The sequence below is a fragment of the Taeniopygia guttata genome, chromosome 2 (genome assembly GCF_048771995.1).
Source record: "Taeniopygia guttata chromosome 2, bTaeGut7.mat, whole genome shotgun sequence".
NCBI classification, from domain to species: Eukaryota; Metazoa; Chordata; class Aves; order Passeriformes; family Estrildidae; genus Taeniopygia; species Taeniopygia guttata.
In genome coordinates, this window is record NC_133026.1 from 122,011,040 (window position 1) to 122,018,438 (window position 7,399).

The 7,399-nt window shown below is 34.6% G+C and overlaps 1 long non-coding RNA gene across 2 annotated transcripts in view; it reads left to right on the forward strand.

The window, feature by feature from the left end:
* The window catches only part of LOC121469379 (uncharacterized), a 34,224-nt gene extending 27,754 nt beyond the window's left edge, over nt 1-6,470 (forward strand). For both annotated transcript variants that reach the window (XR_005979368.2, XR_012054188.1), the window contains exons 2-3: nt 4,440-4,523; nt 4,813-6,470. This is a non-coding gene — a long non-coding RNA (uncharacterized lncRNA). The remainder of the gene's footprint in view (nt 1-4,439; nt 4,524-4,812) is intronic.
* Nucleotides 6,471-7,399: the final 929 nt, after the last annotated feature.

The window sequence follows — 7,399 nt, forward strand, 5'->3', positions numbered from 1 at the left end:
GAGAAAGAATACAGTCACAGATACTTCATACATTTTCAGTCAGTCTTTGAATTTGGTTTTGTTTCACATGCAGTGGGACTTGCTTGGATGACTGATTAAGTTTTTCATATTTTATAGGTGTTACAAAACCCGGAAAAAATCCATCAGGGTCATACATGGGCTTTTGTGTTCTGGCAATTTGCATTTTTAATTTCTAACAGAAAAAAAAAAGTGGTTTTTTTAGGGGAATCCTAGTATCTAATGATGAACAAACAAAATAATTTCTATGCTTCTCTTTAGGGCTTAGCTTTGCCACCTGTTTTATTCACTTGTGCAAAAAAGTTAAGTGCCTCAGTATGTTGCCATACACCAGGCTATACTATTTCCTTGTTGATTGCATGTGATATCACTTCAGTGCATGATTTCCAACTTACATCAAGAGACAAGCATCAAGTGCAGTCATCTAAAGCACATTTTACGCTAGATAAATATGTATAAATATATATTTATACATAAATAGGGAGCTACTTTGAAATTTAGCCAATAAAATGTTTTCATCCTCAGCTAAAACCATGGTCTTTTCATTCACAGGATGGCAAAAGATCTGCTTTGCTCCTTGGGCAAGAAGATTCAGGAGTACTTCAAATTCTTTTTTGAACCCAGGGTTTTTTTCTGTTCTAGGTCTAGGTGTCAGTGCTAAATTTTCCTTCCATCACTAACAGATCCATTCCTATGTTTCCAAATCTTTGTAATATTTAAATCTATACACCTGACAAGAATCTTTTTTGGTGACAATATTTTGGTATAATAGGAGAAGCAATTTAGCAAATTATTTCAAATATAAGAGAACTAAAATGTTGTATCTCCCAGGATCATGGTCAAGATGTTAAATCTAACACAAATTCTGCCCATTGTGACTAAAAGCTAATACAGAATAAAATAGAATTTAATATTAAAACAGCAAAGTGAAAAATGAATGGATAAAAAATACAGAAAAAAAACCCAGACAAAAACCCAAAAAATGTTGAAAATGCCTTTATAACTCTTGCTTTACACAATACCTATTTTTCACATATTCAACTGCTTTTAGCAGGTCTCAATTGAAGTCTTTTACTTCAGTCTTCTTTTTATGCTGTTAGGTTTCAAAATACATTTACAATAATTACCCACAAACCCAGATTTACAAGGGTGTACCTTAATACTTATCAAAAAAAAGGTAGTGAATAAGGAGATTAACAGCATAACACTCTATAGACATACACCTCTGTAGAAGGCCAAGGCTGCTTTCAAGCACATAGTTGTGAAGTTGAATGATCAAAGTCAATCTACATGTCTTTACAGATCACCGAGCTTGTTGAAGTGACTGACTGGAGAGTCAATAGTCATGAGTGCTTCTTTGCTTTTAGAAAAGTTCCATTCTACCAAATGCAGTTCCTCATCTGACCTCTTGGCCAAAAACTGAAATTAAAGATGAAGCTTCTGTGCAGAATAGATGAGAACAGTGGGATTTAAAACTAGAACAATATATATTAATGATCCGCCTTTAAAAACTTGCTTGCTTTTTGTCAGTACTGGTACTAAAAGGTGAACAAATTCAACAATATGAGGGATGATGTGTGTTGCTTCTGTTTTTCAGAGGTAGAATCTCTCTTCTAAATGCATCTCCTAAATTTATCTGCCTTCATCTGTAGCCAGTAAATTAACCTTTCCAACTTTTTTTCTTAAGATTGAGAGCTCTGAAATAAGCATTTACCTTTTATATGTTCAAACTCAAGAACATTCTTAGATTCACAGGTCCACAGGCATCAGGAAACTTCTTGTGCTTTCCATTTTACAAATTTAGCCATTTCTACTCAATGGCTGTCCAAATAGATAGTGGCCTGAATTGAGTTTCGCTATGTAACTGTTGAAAAAAATCCTCCTAATAGAATCAGGGCATAATCTACAAGAAACCTGAAAATATTACTGGCATTGTTCAGAAACTTTTTCTTCATTTCCTGTCACAACACCACTGAATTGTTTTGGGTTGCTGAAGGCAAATATGGTTCTACATTTGCTGATTGCTTTAACTGCTCTAACTCTGCTAGATTGTTGATAAAGCATTTTCTTGGAGTTATTTAAAGTGTGAATGGACATTTAAGTTATCAATTGAAGAAAGAGAAGTTACATACCAGTAAAGGATAGCCTTTGAGATTTTGAGTCCAAAAATACAAGTTTTGGAGTTACTTTTCTCTTTCAAAACTCTGTTGTTTCTAAATGTAGATTCCATTGGATGAACAGGAATAGGAATTCTGTTACCTTATCTGGATGCTGGGCATGAACAATTGAAGGGTCTTATGTGAGAAAGAAAAAGAAAAGAAGGATGTATACAAGTAGCAAAATGGCAGCACTAGCCTCATGTTAATGTATATGTGGTCATTTCAAAACCAGTTATTTATTTAAATACTGATCTTATTGCTGATATTTTATTGCTGATAAAAGACTCAATATTTTTTGTCTTTTATCTTCAGGAATAATATGTGCCTTTGCATTTTGAGAATTATGTTATCAGAAAGGGTTGTGAGTGCTGAGTTATGAAGATGCAATTGTTGCACCTGAACAGTCAGCACAAGCATTACAATTGACTAATCTGATTGCCTTCTACATTGGAAGGATTGGTTACATGGGCCCATGTAACATAACTCAATTTAAACACAACTTTAAACATACTTTTCAATTGTATTTTTTATTTATAAGCTGAGATGAATGTGTTGGATGAATGAGTTGGTAGATGGATTGAAAAAAGAGCAGGCATTTGGACTCTGAAGATAGTAATTAATGGCTCAGCTTCCAGATGACATCCAGTCAATACTGCTGCCTTTTTTATTCAGTTATTTTCATCGATGGTGAAAATATTTCTAGATGATGAGCTAGTATGGACCCTCAGCAAATTTTCACATGAGGCAAAATTGGGAAGTTAAATTTATATGACACTAGATGGAAAAACATTGAGAAACAGAGGGGCTGGAGTAACAGAAACCTAACAAATTTAGAAGGAGAAGTGCAAAAGCCCTGCACTTCAGAAAAAAATAGCTAAGTGCCTGAGTAGACTCTGGTAACTAACTGACTGGGTAGCAGCTCTGCTGAAAGGACAGGTTATAGTGTCTTGTGAGTTGTGTATGAATGGAATGCCCTCACCATGAATAAGTCAAACTGAGCTACATTGGAAGGAATGTGGATAATATTGTCCCTTCATACTTCACATAAGCTTTGTTTACATCCATCTTGCAGTTCAAGAAGGATTTTGGAAAACTGGAAAGAATCCAAAAGAGGGCTAACAAGAGTAGAGTCTTGATTAACCATCTTCACGGTTAGAGACCTGAAGAACAGGTTAAATTGAGTTAAATTGCTTAACCCAGTGAAAGAAAGGCTAAAGAGACCCATAATAGCAGTCAGTGCATTTTGAAGGTACACTGTGAGGATGATCTACTACAAGGTACGCTAACTCTCTTTACTACCAGCCCCTGGTATATCAAAAGGCAAAAGTCACAAGTTTCAGCTTTGGCATCAGCATTAGAAGATGTTACTTCACCAGGAGGGTCATACAGCCCTGGAACACTTTATGAAATTGAGTGATGAAATCTCCATCCTTAGGGTTTATTCAGACTCATCTAGAAAAAGCCACAGTTGACCCAATCTAGTACTGGCTGAGGTCCTAATCGGAGTGAGTCCCATTAGGTGACTTATAGACATTCCTAGGATTCTATTCTTTGTTATACTGAATAATGACATATTTCAGTGGTCCTTGTACTCTGTATTGGGTGAAAAAGCACCCAAGTCAAGGTCTGTATCCAATATGTTTATTACATATGTTGACATAATAGTATAGAGATACAATGATTAATTAAATGTTTCCTTTTCTTCCCTTGACCACTGGAAGATTTACGTACTGGAATATTTTTGAGAGAACAAAAGCTTTAATGTCATAATCCCTAAACAGTAGCAAGAAACATGTATTGTTATCTTCATTCCCCAGGACTCCTAACTATGTTTGTATAAATTAAAAACTGTTAATAGCAGAACACTGTAATTGATTAGCTTCTGTATGTTTACAGCTCTCTTTAATTGCTTAAAAATGCCATTTGTCAGCCTCATGTTCTATTGACAATGTTATTGATTTATCCGATTTGGGCTTTGTCTTGTCTCTCGTACATAAAACTCACATATGCAGTTCAAATGGGAAATGACTCTATTGATTTCCTTAACTTGAGCCCAAATGCTAAAGATTTTTGGATAAGCTTTCTCATTATTTAAGCCAAAATCAATAAAAGAGAGCATCTTTTAATGAAAGAGCAGTTTGAGCAACGTACTTCAGAAATGGGGTCCTGTTCATCCTTTGCTTTACAAATCGATCTCTTTGGTTCCCTAAGTGAGGTCCAATTGGTTGACATTGTGGTTTGTCTTTGTGTGTAAACTTGCAGCTTCAGAGAGGCGAAGATGAGCTGCAGAGACAGCAGAAGAAAACACTTTCTCTGCAACAGGAAAAGGATGATCATCTTTTTGAGGTACCACATGTATGTTGTGCTTTCCATAAAATTCTTCCTTCTTATGGCTGTTTTAAAACTATATAATTTATGGTGAAAATAAGATGTTTTTCAACTCCATCTCTTTATTTTTTATTATTCATTGGTGTATTATTATTATACTATTTAAAAATATTACATACTTAAATGATGCAAGTAGTTAATTTGGAACTGTCTCCTTTTATGATTTTTCTGAGTAAAAGACTATCATAGACTATAATCCAGCCACATTGTTTTGTTAACCTGTTAATTTGTTCTGGTTTTATTTCAGCTCTAGCCTCGAGAAATTAGACTCAGCAGCTCCAGTCTAAGCTGTGTAAAGTGAAATCTGAGATAAAAAATGAAGAGCAGAAGTTGAAGAGCTACACAATGAACTGGGTATATCCAGCTAGTTATATGGGCAGGCCAAATGTTCAGGTACTGTACTAAGATATCATTAACTGACCTGAACTACATAAATTAAGCTGATTATTCCTTCACTTAATTAACTGAGAATGACCTATTGATGTATAGGCAGAGCAAGATAGAGACTACATTCTGCACTGTGCTAAATTTATAGGTTTTCAATTAGTTCTATTATTGACTAAGACTATTTAGAAAAGGACTTTACTTTTATGTTTTGTCGCAGGTTTATAATTTAGGAAGTTATATTGAAAATGATCTCTTTGTATTACTTGAATGATTAAAAAAAATGATCCAGTTAAAATTATTTATTCAACTATACTCCTGGCTGGCTAACACTTATATGTTTGTCTTTCAACTGGCTGTTATGCCTTATTACAAGTATTGATTAATAATGTCCAAAATATTAATACTCTCCAAATTTAAGTCATAATAGTTTTAGAAATAATATGCAACCAGATTATTTTTTTAAAAGAATATTTTAAAGGAATGCAAGGAAAATATCGACATCATCTCTGATCATTTTATTATAAATGGAAACAGATTTTCTTTCAAAAATTGTACATTTACTGTGATTTTTAGTTAAGCTCCATACAATATCTGATAGCAATTTACCTAACGTATTAAATAATCTCAGTAGTATATTTACAGATTTTGTTCAGAGGAAAATATGAATTTGTCTAATGCAGGGGTTTTTATTATGCAGAATGACGGAGTAAATTAGAATTTAGTTACAAATCAACTTCCACTGTAGGTATTATTTCAAAAAAACACATAATTAGAAACCAAACAGAAAAAAATATAGCTGCTAAAAAGTAATACTGCTACAAATGTTGGAGAAAGTAATAGGTTTAAAAATATTAGCTTGTAATAGTAGTAGGACTGTTACATCAGACTGATGATTCTTCTGTAATATTTCTATTTTAAAAGATATATTTTGGCCAATAAGAAAATAATAAAACAACTTGCAGATAAGCTTGTATAAAAAAGTAACTTTCTAGTTATAGTTATACTACCAAGTTAGTATACTTGGTAGTATAAAAAAAGTATACCATTGTGTATATTTAGCTAAAAAGACCATGACTACTCATGTTTAGACCCTGACCACCGTTTTCTTTGGCTCATTCCTTAGTATAATTTTTTGTGGAAATGTACTTTCTCTAATGATATGGGTTGTTTCAGGTACATCTCTATGACCAAAGTTAATATAAATTCTGCATTTTTTTCCAAGTCATTGTACACTAAAAGGCTGATGTCTTTATTGATGCAGTTCTCCTCAAGCTTAAAAAAAATTAAACATTGTATGTATAGATATCGTATAGTATGTCATTGTGTATTTTTGAGACTTGTGGTTGAACCTGCCCTTTGTAATTCAGCCATCACTTTACTGACAAATCTCTCCATGTTTTCCTAGTCTATACTGAAAATCGGTGTATGTATGCAGCTCTTTGCTCTTCCTTCAAATGTTGTCCATAAGCCTTTGGTATGTACTGGTCATATATTGAACACAAAATACATCGTGGAAACTTGATCTAGGTCCTTGACTTCACTACAGTTAGACTATAGCAGCAGCCCCAACATCTGGTGTTCAGCTGCTGTCCAGCTTCTTTGACTGTTGGCTGGTTGGTTGGACCAACCAAACAACCAACAGACAAGTGTGTGTTTTGTTCTCCTTATTGAACATGTGTATTAGCACATGAAACTTGTTACTCTGCTATATGACAATTTTCTTAATTGCTATATTGCCTTGTTTACTAGTACATTTATTGTTTTTGGTAGATCGCTTATGAGTTCCACCTAACACCTCTGTCTCTCGGTGTTTTATCTGTATTTCCTACCAGTTAATTTTTATTAGCTTCTTGTACTTCAGGTCTTCCCCTCTTAGCCCATCCCTCTTATTTATCCTCTCCTGGTTAATATTTGCCCAGGCCTTTACCTTTTTTTTTCTCTATCCTAGCTGTCATTGCCATTTCTAATTATCTGATTTACTTTTTAAGCCTCATATCTGCCATTTAGATCTCTTTCATTAGGAGGTCTTATTCTGTGTTTTCTTCATACACAGGATGGTCATTTATCTGCTATGTGATTTTTCTGTCCCTTTTATCTTTTCACTGATTTGAAGCAGTTCATTCCTCAGCGTGACCCGGGGTGCATCAGACACAGCATCACCAGCCAGGCAAGGAAGGAAGAGGATTTTCCTATTTTTCTCTGCACTGGTTCAATCTCACTTTCAGTCTTGTGTGCAGTTTTGGTCATCACAATATAAAGAAGATATTAGACTGTCCCAACCAAAGAAGGGACATGAGCATGGTGAATGGCCTTGTGGAGAAGCCATATGAGGAGAAGCTGAGTTTGCTTGGTCTGCTCAGCCTGGAGGAGATTGAGGGAGACCGCAATTCAGGCTGCAATTTCCTCATGAAGGGAAGAGGAGGGACAGAAACTGCTCTCTTCTCTGT